The following is a 17,194-nucleotide window of genomic DNA, read 5'->3' on the forward strand; positions in this document are numbered from 1 at the left end:
GGACAAACCATATACCTGCCCGCTGCCACCTTTTCCATGATAGAGATTTATTGTGATTTTGAATTTTGGGATTGTTCCAAAGGGACATGAGTGGACTAACATTAACTGAGATTTCAGTCAATGTATCTATAAGATAAAGTTTTTCAAATTGAGAGGAAATTAGAGATCAGGCAATATGGACCCCACTTCGCATGTGGAAAGCTAACTTAAAGCAAGACTCTGTTTGCTGGAATTGTTTGAAAGAGGAAGGAACTCTTGATCATATGTTATTTCATTGTACTCTAGTCCGCTCTTTTTGGACCTATGTCTGGAACACCATACAATCTATTACTAACTGCTCAGAAGAAATCTCTATAGACATTGTAATCCTTCGATCTCAACACCCATGTTTCACACAATCAAATTGTCCACCTAAACTCATTGATACCATGTTGGTGACTGCTCTCATGCACATTCTAAAAAATTGGAAATCACCCTCGCTATTAGATTATACCTTTTGGTGGAACTCTCTGAGTATGTATCATAGATTTGAATCCTATGCATATGAGAAGAGAGTTACATTCCGAACCTGCATGAACTTGAAATACAACAAATCTCCATGGTCATTCTTAGACTCCTATGTACGCTCATCTTCTTAGACACTCCTGTTATCCTTTTCTTCTCCTCTCTTCTCTCTTTCATTTTTCTTTCCTTTTTCTTTTCTGCTCTCTCTCATCTTTATCTTATATATCCCTTACATACATTTTTAATAATTGGAGCCTTTGCTCCTATACAGTTAAACATAGATTTATATATTTTATATACAGAAAGCTTTATTTTGTTTCTATGTACTTTAAATGATTCTTGTATCCTTTAAAATACTTAATAAAAATTATTGAACTGGAGAAAAATGGGCGGAGAAATGGCAGATGAAGTTCAACGTGGAGAAATGCAAGGTAATGCATTTAGGCAGTAAAAATAAGGAATACGAGTACAGAATGTCAGGTGCAACTCTGGGAAAAAGTGAACAAGAAAGGGATCTGGGTGTACTGATAGATAGGACCCTGTTGCAGGGCCACAATGGTGGAATTCCCTTCCCCATTACATTAGAATTGAAAGCGATATCCTAGTATTTAAAAAGCTTTTAAAATCTTATTTTTTTAAGGACGCATTTGATTTATAATTTAACTAATGGATGCCTAAATCAACTTTTACGTAAGAAAAGCTTTGAATAATTTTACCCTACCTCTCGTTCTCTCCTGGTTTTTTGTTTTTTTTTCTTCTCCCCCATTGTAACTTTACCCTCTTTCCCTCTTTCTCATGTGAGTCTTTATTGATTTTATTGTAATTATGTCATAGTTTCTATATTATTATGTACATCGCCTAGAATTTCGAAATAGGCGATTCATCAAATGTGAAATAAAACTTGAAACTTGAAACTTGGCACAATGCGCGGCAGCGGCAAATAAGGCAAATAGAATGTTGGGCATGATAAAGAAAGGAATCTCGAGTAGATCGGAGAAAGTTATAATGCCGCTTTATAGGGCAATGGTCAGACCCCACTTGGAATACTGCGTCCAACATTGGTCTCCCTACTTAAAGAAGGATATAAAACTGCTGGAGAGGGTGCAGAGACGAGCAACTAAACTAGTGAAGGGTATGGAGAAACTGGAATATGAGGATCGACTTAAAACACTGGGATTGTTCTCCCTTGAGAAAAGGAGACTGCGTGGGGATATGATCGAAACCTTCAAAATACTGAAAGGAATCGACAAATTAGAGCAGAAAAAACTATTTACATTGTCCAATTTGACACGGACAAGAGGACATGAAATGAAGCTAAGGGGGGGCAAGTTCAGGACTAATATCAGGAAGTTCTGCTTCACACAGAGAGTGGTTGACATCTGGAATACTCTCCCAGGGGAGATTATTGCGGAATCGACAGTCCTAGGCTTCAAAAGCAAACTAGATGCATATCTCCTTGAGAGAGGCATATAAAGATATGGTTGGCTATAAAATAAGCCAGGTGTATACCTAGCAGGGCCTCCGCGTGTGCGGATCGCCGGACTTGATGGACTGAAGGTCTGATCCGGAGATGGCGCTTCTTATGTTCTTATGTTCACCCCTCAAGACACCCCTAAGCAGGAGGGATGTCCACTCCCTGCTATCTCCGGCCTCATCACCCCCCGAGCCCCCAAGATCCCACTGCCACCCCACCCCCCGAACACCCCTGTACCTTTCTCTGATGGCTGGAAGAGGGATGCCCACTCTCTCATGCCAGTTGGCTCACCTCCACAGAATGGTGGGCCTTCCCCTTCCCAGTGCATAGGATACACCAGGAAAGGACCGTAGGCACCTGGGCCAACCGGAGTCATAGACCTCTCTTTAAAATTCCAATTGGCCAGATTCCGTAGACCATCCCCCATGGGAATAGTCTAAAGGATCTAGCCAATCAGAATCTTAGGGGAGGGGAGTGGCAGCAGAAGGGAGTGGGCATCCCTCCTGCCAGGGGATGTCTCAGGGGTGGTAGCAGGAGGAAGTGGGTATCTCTCCTGCTAGGTGATATCTTGGGAGTTGGCGGCAGAAGGGCATGGACATCCATCCTGCCGATGGATATCTCAGTGATAGGAGAAATTGGGCATGCTTCCTGCCATGTACATTTGGGGAGGGAGGCTTCAGGAGTTATGGCATCCCTCCTGCCGGCCAATTTCACAGGGGTGGAGACGGGTTCCCTGTTGTAGCTGCTAAACTGATGGCGGCAAGGAGGTTCCCTTGCCGCGATTGACTTAGCCGCCACCTCTATTTGAAATGTAGACCAGCATTTTGCTGGCCTACATTTCAGGTGCCTATCGCGGCCCTATGGAGAAACCTAGGGCCACCTAAACCTAGGGCCACCTAAACCTAGGGCCATGCATTTTTATTGTATCTGTATTCACTGACTGTAATTTCTCGCTGATTGCCCTGCCCTTCTCTGTTGTAAACCGTATTCGCTGATTCTTTGTTGTATCTGTATTCACTGATTGTAACTATTCGCTGATTGTCCAGCCCTTCTTTATTGTGAACCGCCTCGAACTACTACGGCTTTGGCGGTATATAAGAAATAAAAATAATAATCTAAACTAAACTAAACTAAACCTTAGGTTTGTATACCGCATCATCTCCGCAAGCGCAGAGCTCGGCACGGTTTACATAATAATAAACTCACCTAAGGCCACTTCCAGGCAAAACGTCACCTACACCGAGACTTGGGTGAGCTTAGGTGATCCTACATGTCTTCCTAGGCTCGTGAAAACACCTACAATGTAGGCTGCCTGCCATGGGGTGTTTTTTTTATAAATGTGTGTCATGATTAGTTGGTTACATAGTGATAAGACACCTACCACTGCCTACAATCGGGACGCCATTTATAGAATTTGTCCCTATGACTCTTTTCCATAAAGTATGCACATTGTGTTGGGCATCTGACCATTGGGTTTCTGTTTTGTGACTCCTTAGCTGTCATGGGTTTCTAGAGTTGGTACCTATGCCTGATCTGTTTGTTCTGCTAGTTGTGCTCCTGGTTGTATGTTCCCTTTGCAATTGCTAATAAAGATTAAAAAAAAAACAAAAAACCATATAACGGTGAAATATGAAAAACTGTTGGCAGAAAAAGGAAACATCCTAAAGAAATATGATTTAACTAGTCTTTAAGCCCGTTACATTAACGGGTGCTAGAATAGATGTGTGTGTCTTTCTTTCTTTCTTTCTTTCTCTCTCTCTCCTTGGCCGCTGTCTGTTTGTCTTTCTTTCTTTCTTTCTTTCTCTCTCTCTCCTTGGCCGCTGTCTGTCTTTCTTTCTGTCTCTCTCTTTCCTCGGCTGTCCACCACCACCCCTTCCCTGCTCCCCCTGTCCAGCAGTAGCCCTTTTCCCTTCCTTTTACCTCACCCGTGTCCAGCAGCACCCCTACCCTGCTCCCCCTGTCCAGCAGTAGCCCTTCTACCTTCCTTTTACCTCCACCCTGTCCAGCAGCACCCCTTCCCTGCTCCCCCTGTCCAGTAGTACCCCTTCTCCTTTCCCTGCTCCCCCTGTCCAGCATCCGCTAGCCCAGGCATCCCCCTGCACACCCCTCCCTCCAAAGCAGCCCCCTTTCCCCCTCCACTTCTTACCAGCATGGGACACCTTGCAGTCGTTGCTAAGACAAACCACCACTCAATCCACTGCATGCGCCCCAAGCCGGCACATGCGCCGCAAATGGAATGCGGCCACGGAGGCACACATCACGGTGGCAGGGATCACGGCCTCCTAAGTGCGCATGCGCGCTGTAATCGGTACTGTGGTCAACTCGGGACTCAACAGCACCCCTCAGTGGTTACAACAGTGGTGTCAGTCCAAGCCCTGCAGGCTTGGACTGACACCAATAGGAAAAACAAAAATCACAAATTCACAAAGAAAAATGCTTCACTTTTATTCTGGGTAAAGCATAAAAATCAGGTAATTTTAAGTCCAAACAAAACAGGTAAGTAGACCACAAAACTTCAAGCAGTCCAAACTCAAAAGAAAGAGCAATAAACAGTTCAAATTCAAAAGCAAATGCAACAATCAGTTCCAAAGAATAAAGCTCAACTGCTTTTCTTTCCCTGAGGTTAGGCTCACCTCAGAGCTCAATGCAACCTGCTCCCAAACAGGTTATACTGTGTAGTACCAAATAGAGTTCAAGGCACTGGATTCATTGTCCACAGTGCTCCTATAGTGAAGCCTCTGGCAGCCCTACACTAAACTGCCAGGCAAAGGAGAGTGTCACAGGTTTGCTTTAAATTAGCTACTACATAGCCTACAAAATGCCCTCCCAGGTAACAGCAAACCTCTCCCAAACTAGACACTATCAGCTTCACAAAAGCAAAAGAAAAATAAAGCAAAAATCCCTAAAGGTTCAGTTCCAGCACACAGTCACTTTCAAACAAAGGGAGCTGGAAACACACTCACTGTTTCAGCCAATTAGGACTTGCAGCTGATGGAAAGACCAACCTCCATGGCTTCCTCACAGGGACCCACTTCTTCAGGCAGGTTGTCAAGTTCCATGGGAAGATCAGCATTAGAATAGATGTCCTCCAGCAATTCACCAGCCTCCTGTACCTCCATGGGTGAGGCTGTATCGTCCCTGCTTGGCCCGAGGAGACTCTCAGGGAAGAGAGGTCTGAACCTTCTCCCTAGCCTGCCTCCCTGCTTGCTCTCAGCTGCTGGCTTTTGTACTGCAGGGGCATGCTCTATTCTACCTAAGTCAGCAGACCTGCCTGGGGCTCTTGGGCTCCTCCTGTGGTGACCTAGATATGGCTCTTCCAGGAGATCCTTGGATATTTCAGGCTCCCCCTGGTGGTTAACCTGAAAATCACCCCTAGCACAATCCTTTTCCATTCCCTTCCGGGTTTTCTCTTGTGTCTTAGCAGGAACTTTAGCTGGAACCAGGTCAGACACGATGTCTGTCTGGTTACAGCGCTTAGGGTTTTATTATAGAGGATTGGACCCCAATATAGCAACCTTGACACTGGAGTGACAGTGTCTTATTTTGAGAGTTCTAATGATGATTTCTAGTAACAGTTTTGTTTCTATTTTCTTTTGGGTTTTAGTTCTGTCACTGAGGATGTTCTGTGTTTCAATTGTATTTTTCTGCGTAAATCTTCATTAAAAAAGCCTGAACTCAAACTCACCCCTTGGTCTCTACAATCCCTTCCCCTCTCTCTGAGAGATCCCCTATGTTTATCCTATGCTTCTCTCTTTTTTTCATACTTTACTTTTATTAAATTTGCTTTTTGTGAATTCAGACACGGTCCTTGTCTCTACCACTTCCAGCTCCATTAGATTAGTCCCCTTTCACCCTCCATCCATAGCCTCTTTTTTTGTGAAAGGAGGCCCAGCTCCTGGCATTTAGCAATCACAGAGTACATGCTCTAAGGGCTCCTTTTATCAAGGCGCGCTATAGGGGTTAGCGTGTTGGACATTTCATCACACGCTAAACTCTGCGGCAGCCTAAAATCCTAACACCTCGTCAATGGAGGCGTTAGGTACTAGCGCAGCAGCCTTTGTAAAAGGACCCCTAAGTACCTCTATGTACTTTATGGCCAAGGTGGGGGTGGGGGTGAGGGCTGTAAAATAGCTACAGCTGAAAATCATGTTCTGGATGATAAAGTTGCCCAAAGGGACTTATATTGGACTTATTGTTCTAACCCTCTTTATTTTTGCAGTACTCCAGGTTATTGGTGGGTACATCTTTCAAGATTAAGGTTGCCAGCTGGCTCCAGATTTGTCTGCCAGAGTTGATCCAGTCCAGAATTTACCCCACTGCATGCAGGGACTTGAAGTTCTGATTAGACAATGACACAGAGAAAAACTTTGTCCCCGTCTCCGCCCCATCCCCATGAGATCAGTACCTGTCCCCGCCCCATCCCCACAAGCTTGCTCCCTGTCCCCGCAAGTTCGGTCCCCATCTCTGCCCCGTCCCCGCTAGCTCAGTCCCCCATCCCCACAAACTGTCTGATCTCATCTGCGCAGCCATCGAATAGTTATGATTTTATATTGAATTTATTTTACTAAAGTATAAAAAGTAACAATATTCTGCACAATTGTCATTTTATAAACACAAATAAGAAATTATAAAATGCTGGTATAAAGCTACATTGGCACACCTAAAGCAAAGTTGCTTAGGGAGTCATCCCACTTAACGGGAGATTCAGGGTCAGTGCCAAACCCACCCTGACCATTGCTCTGCCCAGCCCCACTTATTGCTCTAACCCTGGCACAGCCAAATGACGGCCAGAGGCAAAAGGAGTTGCCTCGTGCCGCGGCAGCAGTGAAGGCCTTCATAAAAGGCCATTACCTGCCACCGGGGGATAACAGTAGCAGGAATTGACCTTTTATGAAGGTCTTTCCTGCTGCTGTGGCACAGGGAAGCAACTCAGCAGGAAATTCCAGCCCATCAGCGGGAGTGTGGAAGAAGACCTGCAAAAGCTGGAGTCACCTACTGAAACTGGGAGATTTGGCAGGTCTTCTAAAGTTAGGCATGCCCACTTATATCAAGTCATTGGCAGGCATAAATGGCATAGCAAGTGTTAAATGCAGTATGCAGTATTCTGCTTGCATATGTAGGAGATACACCCAGGTCCCTCCTATTAAGGGTAGAGGGAAGGTCCACCCTAAGCGCCTGTCTTGGTGGGGGCGCTGGCACCCACCCTCCCTTGTACCTCTCTAATGTTTGCGGGGTTGGTGCTCACGCCGCAAACGCTAAAGAGGTAGAGAGGAAGAGAAGAGGTGTGCTTATGCAGCAGGAGGGGGTGGAGAAGGAGTGGATGGGGGTAGGTTTGGAGAAGAGGGTGAGGGAGTGGCACCGCTCACCCTCACTACGCCACTGCTCCTATCCTCCAACCATATCTAAATCCCCCCTTGCAGCTGTGCGCTCCTCTATAGAACAGTGTATTGCACACTTATACAAGTGACATTTTTCAGCGCACTTAAGCATGCAGGACGCATGTCGGCAGATAAACACCTGCATGGTCCATCTGGTCTGCCCAACAAGTTGTCCAGAGTTGTATCTAGCACTTTGCACAGTTTCATGATTAAACACTGGCACCTTAAATGGAGAATTGTCTTTCACACATTAAACCACCAGTATAGCTGTGTTGGCTGCTACCGATCGAAGAACTAAAGAAACATGCAAGAAGTTCTTCTCACTACTTGTATCTGCAATCTATACGCTCTGATGTATCTATGGCCACCAGTTTTGAGTCAGCGTTGCTCTCCTTACAACAAATGCTAGATGAAATGCGGACCAGGATTAAACAGAATAAGATCAAGAAGTTTCATAGGAACACTCAGGATTATGCAAATGGGCTGATATACAAGCGGATGCAGCCAAGTAATACATCTAATCAACAAGCAGCCCACTTTGATCCCTCTATGGATGAGGGTTTCCAAGTTGTATTAAAAATTTGATAAAACGCTTATATAATTTCTAAGCGATTTACATTTTTTCAAAAACAGTACATAAAAAGAGAACATATAGACAATACTGATGTTAATACTAACTTACAAGAGACACAAGTCAAAAGGGAGAGAACTACAATTTTTTAAAAGCAAAGAAACATTCAAAGCAAGCATACTAAGGGAGGGAGGGGTTTTAGCCTTATAAGGCTAGTTTCTGGTATTTTGAAAAGTCTGTATATCACTGTTAATGTATAATATCAATTTAAGAGTTCAACCTCTAGAAGCGGCTCTATTATTTCATGAAGACTGGCTGTTTTTTAAGGAAAAAGAAACAGAGGGGGGTGGGGAACGCAATCGTGGCACCAGACAAACAGGTCTGAACAGAGTAGCAGCATAGGGACAACAGATTCAGTTCAATACCAGATCACGGAATCAAATGAAGCCTTAGTTATGAACATTTCAGGAGTACCTTTGTCTGAAGCTCAAATTCAAGTACTAAACAAGGGGCTTTCATTTGTTCCTATGTCCAAATGCGATCAGTTTACCACCATGAGCGATATAGCTAGACTAACAAGAAACCTTCAAATTAAATGATATTTCTCTCAACAGGACGTTAGATCTGATGATTCACTTTTTAGAAAGTCCTCCAAGTGGGTCCCCCGGTATCATGGATCCAGGTATTAAGATCTTTAGGGACCTAGTCTTATGAGATTTTGCATCCCTCGTGTCCAAAAAAATCCCATTCTTATAGGAATCTATCTTACGATCAAAATCAGGCTTTGAAATCTGTACAGCAAGACTCGAGATTAATTATTCGACTGGCGGACAAAGGAGAAGCAGTGGTGGTATTAAATCAGATTCAATATAAGGATCAAGTGGAAGTTCATTTACGCAATAGGGTATGGTATCAAGTATTCGAAGTTGATCCAACTAAAGCTATCCAAATAAAAATTGCAATGCTGGCTCAGACTGCAAAGGACAGTGAGCATACTACCAACAGTGAGGCAAAGTTTTTGACTCAGGAACCAACCAGGCAACCCACATTTTACACAGTTCCCAAGATTCACAAGTCTGTTACAACTCCCCCGGTCACCCAATTGTCTCCCTTTGAGGCACAATTCTCGAGCCTCTATCAAAATTTGTGGATTTTTTTTCCTTAAACTTCATGTAAGCAAAGCAAAATCCCTTGTAAAAGACACTACTCATTTTCTCAATCTAATTAGGAACATCCAAGAGATAGAGGATTCATATAATGGTTACTTTGGACTTGGAGGCTCTATATAGCAACATTCCCCAAGAAGCAGCTATGAATATCATAGGCAAGGTCTTCAGTAGTACTCAACAAATTCAGCGGGTCCCTGTGCCTTTTTAGATCAGTTTGGCAACTTTGGTCATACAGAACAATTATTTCCAATATGACAACACCTTTTACTTGCAGACTCATGGTGTTGCCATGGGTATAGCCATGATCCCAAGTGTGGCAAATCTGTATGTCACCAATTTTGAAGAATGTCACCTATATAAATCTCATTGGTATCGATACATTAATATCTGGGTACATTTTTATAAATGACATTTTTTTCATTTGGACAGATACCCACAGTACATCGAAGGTCTTTATCATGTGGTTAAATACTCTGGATGATAATCTCAAGTTTACCATGACATGTGACACCAAAATGGTCACTTTTCTTGACGTTAAGGTGACCAAGACTAACAGGGTTTTGCATACCACAGTATATTGAAAAACCACTGACAGGAATACTTACCTTCCATACGATAGTTGTCATCTATCTCGTTTGAAACAGGCTCTACCAATCAGTCAGTTCCTTAGAATACTTCGTATCTGTTCATCTGAACAAGAATTTAAAATGCAAGCTAAAACTTTGCTGCAATGATTTAGGGCTAGACAATACCTGGAACGGACAATACAGCAAGCATATTTAAGAGCGCTATATGCTAATTTCAAATTTTTTATTGCAACCTCACCAAAAATCTCCTGTGGATAAGCAGCTCTGTGTACTTACCTATTCAGACAAAGCCACTAAGATGGCCAAGATCATATGCAAACATTGGCATGTGTTGTCTATGCATGATGTCTTTAAAGACAGTCTGTGTATAGCGTATACTAGACCCAAGAATCTGGCTAATTATTTAACAACAGTAAAATCAACTGATCATTGGAATAGACAGACCCGTGGGGGGGGGGGGGGGGGTCATCGACCATGCAATGATTGCACTGTTTGTGCAACCACTTTAAGTTGTGATGCTTTCACTCATCCTCGAAGTGGCAAAACATATAAATTACATAATGTAACGACCTGTATGTCAATGGGGGTCATATATGTAATTATTTGTCCATGTCAGCTCATGTTTGTGGGCTGTACCATCAGGTAAGTAAAAACGAGACTTGTGGAACATAGAAGTAGAATACACACTGCAGTGACTACAGCTCCCAGCGTGCCTCACTGCATTGATAAAGCTCACACCTTTCAGGATCTTAGATGGTTTGTGATTGATAAGATCTCCGATTCATTTGTGGGTAATAAAAGGGCACAAATCCATCTATGCAAACAATATTGGATTTTGGAGTTTGATACTGTTATACCTCATGGATTAAACAAAAACATTGAATGGAACACCATACTGTAACATGGCCCCTTGTTACGGTTGGCTTGCAACCTTGAGTTACTTCCTTGTTCATGAACAATAAAGTTGTTCTTAAATAACGTCAACTCAGTAGTTTAAAAATGCATGAGTGATCTTTTCCCTTCGACTCACTGGCGGGTGCACATTCTCAGCCGCACGCTCCCATTACAATTTTCAAATTGGCATCAACAAGTAGGCTTCTGGGGAAAGACTTTTCCGAAACTAAGCTTGGTAGAGCCTGTGAAGAATACCAGCAAGATACTGGGATTGAAAACGCTAGTTACACAGCATGGAAGCATTATTCAATGCATGACTGTGAATACAACAGGGAAGCATATGAGATAAGTACTTTATACTTTTTGCCGGTTTTGAGCTTTTTGTCTCCACAAGTTGGAAATAATTAAATAAGAAATAAGTAACAAATTGTTTGAATTCACAGCACTTCATTTTGTGTTTGTTGGCACTTGAATTATTTCACACATTGTGTAAGCTTATGATGGTGTAAGGCATGGCTTGCAATAGAGCCTGCCTTCAAGTTTAAACCTGGAGCCCCGGTTTGTTCCGTGGTTCCATTAGCTTGCAAGGTCACACTGAAGATACACTTTACAAATTATTACGTAAATGTGACATATATTTCCTGCTTGTCTAGACTCTCTCTACAGGGACATATTAGTTTGATAACTCAGTATGAGTCTCATGACTGGGTTTTGAATAAGTTAATCAATAGAGGAGAGCACTATTGAGAATGAAAAATGTGTCACAGGGTGCATATATTTATTTATAAAATTTTTTGTATATAAGAGTGACCTCAGTGTGAAGTCATCAGCTAGGAGAGCGGCAGACCAGAGGTCACTGCTCATATGCTTTTACCATGTGCTATTAATAGTGCATCCCTCAGTCATATGCTGCTCTAAATTTTAAACGGAAGTTCATAAACGTGCTTGAACTTATTTTGCAGATTTTTTTAGGTTGTGAGCAGATTCTCACTCATTTCTCGGGGCCAATTGGAGTCTTAGGCCAAGTCCTGTGTATCCTGTGGAAGGGGCCTTAGGTCCCTTCCCAGTGTATCACAGGATGCACTGGGAAGGGGAAGGCCCGCCATTTTGGAAGAGGTAGGCCTGGCGGCTAGAGGGAATAGCCTAGGGTTACGAGATGTGCGGATTTACCCGAACATGTCCTCTTTTTTTAGAGTAACACAATGAATGGCTATACTGATAACTGGAATCAATCTATAATATCATATTAGAAAGAAATTCCTGTCTTAAATTAATCTCCAAATTCATAAGGAGAAGTTTAGATACTCGATCCTCAGAGGGTCAAATTACCCAATAGTTCCAATGAGCATAGCTCACAGAACCCGATCTTCACAGGATCCAAATGTATCTTTTTTATCTTTTGTCCATATATATTTTATATCATTTTTATTTTTATCCATAGATTGTTAATATAGATAATTTTTACTTAGCTTTTATCTAGTTTTTAAAGGGGAGCGCCTACACCAACATGTCCATGTTTCACACGCTTTCCTCAGGGTCGAGGCTCCCTATTATATCTGTAAAACATTTGAATATCAAACATTACTCCTGAACTATTATTATCATAGCTTTCAAAAGAACTCTTATGTATTAATATAATATATCATATTATGACTAATCAAGACGTATAAACTCTCATATTAACTTACTCATGCACACAGTAGAAATCGCTCCGTTCGAGTTAATTTCATGCCGGTCGAGAGCATCTGTCGTCAGTTCCGGTATTTAAACCCTAGAGTTACTATCTCAACAAGAGACACGTCATGCATTTTACCGGAAGAGACTGAAATATGTAAGAAACGTCAATTGATTCAAACTAAAGACATCCAGTCAATTTCTTCATTCAATCCATTAGGCGATAGAGCATTTAATTCATAAATCCATCTTTGCTCTTTGATGTTAAGAGCTTTTTTATAGTTCCCACCCTCCTTCCCTATTGTTACAGAATCTATAATACGCCATTTGATATCTTGCCAGGAGTGTTGTTTAGTTATCCAATGGTTTACTATGGGTGCAGTGTCTGTTTCTGTATGAACTCTAGATTTATGTTCATTCAAGCGCGTTTTAATCGAGTGCTGTGTTCTTCCCACGTAGATTAAATCACACGGGCACTGAATGATATAAACGACATTAGTGGTGTTACAATTAGTGATCTCCTTCAATTGTATAGTCATCCCCGTAGTTGGATGAATCCAAATTTCACCCGGAATGGTAAGAGAACACCACTGGCACTTGCCACAACCTCCGTGATACCCTCGTAGATACGGGGCTATCGGACTCCGGAGTATTTCTTCAATGTTGCGATGTCTCCGGAAAGCAAACATCGGTCTTTCTGGTATGTCCTCCAATAGACGGATGATGTGCCAATGTTTAAGTAGTATATGTTTTATTTGTATAGATAGAGCAGTATATTTCTGTACATATACTAAATAATTAACATTTTTTTGTCTTGTAGATGCTAACAATAAATCACGGTTAGCAACTTGACTTATTGACTAGCATCTACAAGACAAAAAAATGTTAATGATTTAGTATATGTACAGAAATATACTGCTCTATCTATACAAATAAAACATATACAATAAAATGATACAAAAAATATATATGGACAAAAGATAAAAAAGATACATTTGGATCCTGTGAAGATCGGGTTCTGTGAGCTATGCTCATTGGAACTATTGGGTAATTTGACCCTCTGAGGATCGAGTATCTAAACTTCTCCTTATGAATTTGGCTCTTTTTTTAGAGGGCATGCCTGGGTGTTCAGATGGCTTTTCAAAACCTGGCATTTTATCTAGGTTTTGAAAGCTTCTTCTTTGGGACCACATTGTGAGGGCATGCATGGATGCAACACTGTGATGTAACACGCACGTGACATCATTGTGTTGCAACCTTCTTGTGCGGATTGAGGAGTAGTGGCTCGTGGCCAGCAGGGGGTGCTGTTTATGGGACGATAATGGAATGGATGTCGGAGCATGATAGTGCAGTATTTTTGTGGAGTTTTTCTACAAAAGCGCCAGTTTTTCGTATGATTCTGGGTAATTCTAGTTAGACAATTCTGTGTCAGTTAAGGACCACGCCCAAATAGAAACGTACGAAAAACGGGTGAATAAAAATTTAAATATAATGTAGATAAGGCCAGAGAAAAATACACTTAGGATTAATATAAGGGAAAGCATAATAATATCTGTTTATGTACTTTGCTGTTGAGCCAAATCATGGTGGAAATCATGATTACACGATTACATGGAATCCATTTTGGGTTCTCAGTTTGTACTATATCTGTCCTGTCTTCGGACACCATCTTGGGCCAGTGAATAGCATTCTGTCTTCTTTGTCCTCTCTGAGTTTTCCCTCTCCCAGCAGCGTGGTGTTAATTAATACCACATGTGCTTGCTGTAGACTGGCTAGGAAGATGACGTGTCCTAAACTAAGATGCAGGAATTAAATATAGTTTTGAATGAATGGAATGAATGGGGCCCCTGGAGTGATTTGAGTGACTGGAGTGATGGCTGTGACTGTGTTGAACAAAAGGAATAAGTTTTGAAAAACATATTTATATATTTTTGCAATCTAAGAGAAATCCTGAGGCAACATCTGGAAGTAATTAAGTCAGAGACTACTCCTGCGCTTTGTGTGTGAGACTGTCAGCATAAAAGGAGAGGGGGAGACCAGACCCTCCCCCTCCTCCTCCAGAGTAAGGTTTCTGTGTAAGCCCTCCTCTACTGACAAGAACAGATTGAGGCGGAGGGACTGTAGGCAGGGCTGGGGCATGATGTGGACATAATGGGGCAGGGCTGGGTATAACTAGGTAAGCCTGGGGGCAGGGCTTTGAGTCATTTTATTTAACTAAATTCTGGTAACCCTAGAGTAGGCATCCCTCTGGCTGACCTTCCTTCAAAGGTATGGGGGGTGGGAGGTATTGGAGTAGGTTTAGAGGTGCCGGAGTGGAGGTTTGGGTTTGGGGGATGTCAGCAGTTGGGGAGTTATGGGGGAGCGGTGTGCTGGCAGTAGGAGGGAGTAGGCATCCCTTCTGCTGATGGTGGTTGGGGCGTTCGTGGGGCCAGTGGTAAGAGGGAGTGGGCATCCCTCCTGCCGATTGTGGTTGGGAGGGTCAGAGATTTGGGGTGCCAGAAGAAGGATGGAGTGGGCATTCTGTTGGTTTCCAGGGGTCCAATATGTGCTCTTTGGGGCATAGAATAGCCTTAGGCTTGCTCTCCAACATGGGAAGGGCCCTACAGGGGAATGATGGCTTTGGATAACTTGTCGTGGCACTGCCTTAGACAACCCAGTATCACACACACATAAACTACAGAGGCCAGAACCTTGGAATCAAGAGGTCGCAAGTTTTATTACAAAGATCTTCAAAATGCAACAGGTTTTCAAAAGTAAGTTCAGTTCCAAAAAGCAAAATAATGCAAAAGGCAGGTAATCAGCAAAACAGTACTTTGTTCAATGCAACTCAGTCTGGTAAGTATCATGAAAAATTATCAGCTTGCAAACAGTTGCTTTCTTGGTTTCCTTCAGCCTGTTGAACCACTGGGCCCTTCCTTTGCTTTGGGTCTCTATGCATTCCTCGCCCAAGGCCACTTCTGGGTGAAACCATGCCCAGCCTTGGGCGAGGCTAGGTGTCCCTATGCATCTCTCTAGACCCACAATAAATGTCTACAGTGTAGGCGTTCTGCCTCGGGGAGTTTTTATTATTCAAACCTGTGTCCAGATTGGCTGCCAGATGGCAATAGGACACTTACTGCCACCAACAATTGGGATGCCCGTTTGTAGAATCAGCCTCATGATGCATAAGTATAACAACATTTTTCAAACACTTAGATAAAATCTATATGATATGCATTTAACTACTATTTTTTCTCCAGTTCTTGCAAATTAAAACAAAAGTGACTGAAAATTATTATGGTACCTTGACTCTGAACTTCTGCTCCAAGCAAAAGGATCAACTTTCAGCTTCTTGTGTACAGATTCCAATGGTGCACTCAAGTTGGCATCTGTAATATATTCTGCAGATGCCAAGGATGCTTCAGTGAAATCATTGGCGGTTGAATCAGTTGATTCAATGGCTAGCATGTGAAGGGAGGACTTTACTTGTTCGAAAAACCCTTGGCAATCCTTTAGGTTTGTCCCAAAAATAAAGCCTCGCAAAGTTGGATAAAGATATGTTGCCACAAAGTGCAGCATGGTCAAACTGCTCCGACAACATGATGCACGACCTACTCCTACTGGAGCGATGGTCTAGGACATGGCAACTCAACTTCAATGCCAAAAAATGCAAAGTTATGCACCTGGGCAGCCAGAATCCATGCGAGTCTTATACCCTTAATGGCGAGATCCTAGCAAAAACGGTAGCAGAACGAGACTTGGGGTTAATCGTCAGTGAGGACATGAAGTCTGCCAATCAAGTGGAGCAGGCTTCGTCCAAGGCAAGACAAATCATGGGCTGCATACGAAGGGGTTTCGTCAGTCGTAAGGCGGAAGTCATTATGCCATTGTATAGATCCATGGTGAGGCCCCACCTGGAATACTGTGTGCAATTCTGGAGGCCGCATTATCGCAAGGATGTGCTGAGACTGGAGTCGGTGCAAAGAATGGCCACCCGGATGGTCTCGGGACTCAAGGATCTACCATACGAAAAACGGCTTGACAAATTACAGCTATACTCGCTCGAGGAGCGCAGAGAGAGGGGGGACATGATCGAGACGTTCAAGTATCTTACGGGCCGCATCGAGGCGGAAGAAGATATCTTCTTTTTCAAGGGTCCCACGACAACAAGAGGGCATCCGTTGAAAATCAGGGGCGGGAAACTACGGGGTGACACCAGAAAATTCTTTTTCACTGAAAGAGTGGTTGATCGCTGGAATAGTCTTCCACTACAGGTGATTGAGGCCAGCAGCGTGCCTGATTTTAAGGCCAAATGGGATCGGCACATGGGATCTCTTCACAGGGCAAAGGTAGGGGAGGGACATTAAGGTGGGCAGACTAGATGGGCCGTGGGCCCTTATCTGCCGTCTATTTCTATGTTTCTATGTTTCTATGTTAATGTGCCAGTCAATGCTGCAATTTATGACAAAGACCACTAAGCAATTTTGTAGCAGCCCTCTGGAACAACTGCATTCTATTTATATCTTTTTGATGGTGTGGTCTCAAAACTGCACACAGTATTCCAAATGGATACTTCTACAATGGCATTACTACTACAATTACTTCTATCCATTCAGTCATGTATCACCTCCCTTTTCTTACCGGCCATTCCTCTCCTTATGCACCCAAGAATCTCCCTGGCTTTGACCGCCACCTTTTCTACTTGTTTTCCCACCCTGAGATCACCAGACACAATCAACCCAAGTCCTGCTCTTTTTCCATACACAGAAGTACTTCACCTTCTATGTTATACTGTTCTTCTGGATTTTTGCAGCCTAAGTGCATGATCCTTCATTTTTTAGCATTAAATCTTAGTTAACAATTACCAAGCCATTCTTCAAGCTTCAATAGATCCCGCCTCATGTTATCCATTCTCTCCTGGGTATCTACCCTATTGCAGAACTTGGTATCATCTGCAAAAAGAC

This window comes from Geotrypetes seraphini, chromosome 13 (genome assembly GCF_902459505.1).
Source record: "Geotrypetes seraphini chromosome 13, aGeoSer1.1, whole genome shotgun sequence".
NCBI classification, from domain to species: Eukaryota; Metazoa; Chordata; class Amphibia; order Gymnophiona; family Dermophiidae; genus Geotrypetes; species Geotrypetes seraphini.